At 48.4% G+C, this 3819-nt stretch overlaps 1 pseudogene; it reads right to left on the bottom strand.

The window, feature by feature from the left end:
- Positions 1 to 2394: 2394 nt before the first annotated feature.
- On the bottom strand, positions 2395 to 2750 carry LOC138560825 (histone H4-like; annotated as a pseudogene).
- Between the last annotated feature and the right edge of the window lie 1069 nt (positions 2751 to 3819).

Raw genomic sequence — 3819 nt, 5'->3', positions numbered from 1 at the left:
ATTTAAGGGTCCGCCAAATCAGGACTTCGGCGGATTTCGCCCCAGCTCTTGGCTGGGGGGAAATCTGCTGAAAATTCGCCCTATTATTTCCCGCCGGCAGTAAGAGCGCAAATTTTCCCCATTGAGCCCAATGGGGAATGGGGCATTCCCGAATGGGCTCAATGGGGAATGTGGAATTACATTACCGCCAAACTCGTGATCCAGCGCTATTAGCGCCAGGGAGTTTGGCGGTAGGGCTAATACCGCCGGCGGTAATACCGCCACCGTTATCGCCAAAGTCGTGATCAGGCCCATAGTCTATCGGACGCTTGGATTTTACAATGCTAAGATTACATGCCACATCGGGACAACGCCAGAGTCACGTGAGCAACGCACACCCATAGATGGGGTTTTTGTGTAAAGGCAATACCCATGAACCCAGTGCAGAGGTGTGCTCATGCACAGTGTTCTTCTTACTTTCTGCCTACAGTTTGTAGCTCTTGCGGAGCCCATACCGTTCATGTCCCTTCGCATGGGGGTCTCTGCTGTTCCATAGTTGAGGGGTTTAGATGCACAAGGATCTTCACGCATGCCTGCGTTGCTGTATTTGCATAGGCTGGACGGTGCAAGCGGAGCAGGCATTAGATGGTTGTCTGGAGTGACGTGTGTTGCAATCGATGAGAGGTTTCCTGGGACTTTTTTCCACAGTACGGTTTGTCGGTCACTCTGGCAGCTTGTAAGTTGATCCTTTCACCCACTATTAGCTAATGTGGGAACTTCATGGCTGGTTACACATGGCTGTATTGTTCAGTGTTATGCATTTCATCTTGGTTAAGCAACTTCTACAAGGAATGTATTTGCTTGTTTGAGGACCTAAACAATACCATTGCAGTATTTAGTATGAGGGAGCAGGTGTGTCCCTTTTTCACAGTTGCAATGGACGAGTAGTAATACTGACATGATCGAGAATGTTCAGTCAGTGATGTGTTCACTTTGAAATTGTACATATATCTGTGGCAAACGGAAATGGGATTCGGAAATGACACTGAATGTCTGCGTTTCTTTACATATGCCTGCGAGTCCAAGAGATAACGGAAAAGTGAACAGGGCTTTCATATTTAGAGAGTTGCTTACAAGCAAAGGTTCTTCCGTGTTGAGACAGTGGTTGGCCCCTCCTAGCACTCCCATCTAGATAACATCTCAAGCGCAGCTCTGCACCTATCACCTGTGAACGATTGGCGTGCATTCAACTCGTGTCTTATGCCATTTAACACCGGCACATTGACATCTTACATACACAACTTTTAAGTTCAAAGAACACACTCTCCCGCTTCCTACCTTGTCGTTTGGTCTGTTCCATCCAGTTGCTTAAAACCCCTAAGTGCCAGGTTATTATGCAAGTCTCTGCAAAAAGGACGAGCATAGGCGTCCTTGGCACTAGTGCTACCCTTCCCTATAGTCCACTGCAGTGGCGTGATAATCAGGATCTAGACAGCCGAGTGCAATCCATCTCCACCATGCTGCTCTTCCATTCTCAGTAAAACATCTTAAGCTCTGCCTCTAGTTGCAAGTTATCAGCAAGACTGAAAGTTAGCAATACTGGCATTAATCATCTAACTCGTCAGCTGTGATAGAACGCTCCAACATCCATGGCCTAATTCCAAGCAGCAAGCATCAAGTACATTGATGGGAGCAGAAATGTATGAACATATGTCCTGAATTGATTCCACGACCTACCTCGGACCAGGGTCTTCGGAGATCTACCTGACCAGCACGCTGGCTCTAGTTAAGAAAGTCATCTAGCGAGTGCGTCTCCCCGACATTGACAGTGGGATAATCAAGACCCACCTGCATCTGGGTCAATACTAGCAGCCAGCCAGCACGAAGAAGCATATGTTGTCCCACATCTACTATTACACCGAGACACTGCAGGCAGACAGCTTGTCTTTAGCAATTGGATCTAATTGCTGCCAACCGATCATTGAACGCAACGAGGTCATCGAAACTGGCTGAAAACGACCAAGAGCCTGAACTTTGACCAGCTCTGAGCCAACATGGCTGTCTCTGTTACCATGTGGCTCATTCTCCTGCAAAACTGTGGAAAACCAAACATGGGTGGCTCAGCGGTGGTTGGTCAAAGAACAGCTGTTGGACACTGTCCCTGTGCACTGGCAAGGCCAGGCATGGTCCCTAATCCAACTGATAAAAGCTGGCACAAAAAAAGAACCAAAGTCTCATAAAAGCTGGAAGTCCAGTGGCCTTGAACACAAAGAAGTTGAGTGCTGGCTTCAACCGAAATTCATTGGGCTCAACAAAAGATGCAGCTCTTCTGAAGATTAGGGGGTCATTCGATGCCTCCCCACGCTCGTGGGTAGCGATTTCTAATGCATGGCAGTATTTTTTTGTTTGTGGCTCTTAAAAGAGCCTTTGGGGTTTTGTGGTGGTGGTTCTGCGGGTGTCCTCAACCCCAAATCTGTAAAGAGTGCGACCATGGCGCTTCAGGGCTTAGACTACATCCATTGAAGTGACTGTCTTCCTCTTGGCGTGCTTGGTGTAGGTGACGGCATCCCAGATCACGTTCTCCAGGAAGACCTTCAGCACCCCACGGGTTTCTTCGTAGATGAGGCGGGAGATGCGCTTGACTCCACCACAGCGAGCCAGGTGGTGGGTGGCGGGCTTGGTAATCCCCTGGATGTTATCTCGGAGCACTTTCCTGTGCCTCTTGGCGCCGCCTTGCTGAGTCCTTTCCCTCCTTTGCCACGTCCAGACATGATGGCTCTTCTCTCCCTCACAAACGAGCTGAGACTGTCTGGCATGGCAGTATCAAAAAGGGACTTTCACTGTGCACTAGCTAATGAATACAAATGTGCCCACCCAGAAAATACAAAACACATCACAGCAAGACCATTTGGTGGGTCAGTTTAAGGAGAAGGACCAATGTTTACTTTTAATACTACTTACAACCCCATTCTCAGGCAATTATTGAGAGCATTAATGCACAACAGGTGCCCTTCTGAAATCTGCAATGAGCAGTACCCAAAATCTGACCCGACAATACACCAAAACCAAGGAAACACATAAATATAAAGGAGAAATGGGATACGGGTTAGTTATCACCATTTCCCATTAAATGAGAAAGGACATAGCGATTGGGTAGGTTTCCACATATCAATTTGGAAAAAAGCCGAAACCCTAGGATAGCTGGCTACCTCTGACAATGGTGGTACCTTCGATAGTGCTGATAGCCACTTTACCCTATCTGCGATTGACACATTTAGATCCGATGACTCAGAGTCCAACCAAATTATCCTCCATCAGCTCTGAGCTGGGGGGAAATCTGCCGAAAAATGCGCTATTACTGCTGGCGGGAAATCCGCCTGTGGTAAGAGCGTGAAAATTCCCCATTGAGCCCAATGGGGAATGGGGAATTCCCGAATTGGCTCAGTGGGGAATGGACAATACCCATTCCGCCAAACCCGTTATCCGGCGCTATTAGCGCCGGGGGGTTTGGTGGTAGGGCTATTAACACCAGCGCTAATAGCGCCAGCGTTACCGCCCAACTTGTGATGAGGCCCACGGTCTAAAGAAGCCTGGGCAATGAAACCAAGGGTCAGTTTCCCAGTATGGCGTACCCTGTACCCTCAGTGAAAGAAGAGGCAGCAAGAGAAGTCAGCGGCAGCCGCCTTTAGTGGATAGTATCAGTCACTGCATGCCCCTGAGGTGATGGACAGATGCAAGCAAGCACTGTTCGAGGTAGTCGTACTTAGAGTCCAGTGCTTGAAGCGGTGTTCGGAATCTGGATAACAAGAACGTAGAAGCCAACAAACAGAATCCGAAAAG

The sequence above is a fragment of the Ambystoma mexicanum genome, chromosome 1q (assembly GCF_040938575.1).
Source record: "Ambystoma mexicanum isolate Mex_15411 chromosome 1q, UKY_AmexF1_1, whole genome shotgun sequence".
NCBI classification, from domain to species: Eukaryota; Metazoa; Chordata; class Amphibia; order Caudata; family Ambystomatidae; genus Ambystoma; species Ambystoma mexicanum.
The sequence above is the reverse complement of the archived record's forward strand: the minus strand, read 5'-3'. Positions and strand labels throughout refer to the sequence as shown.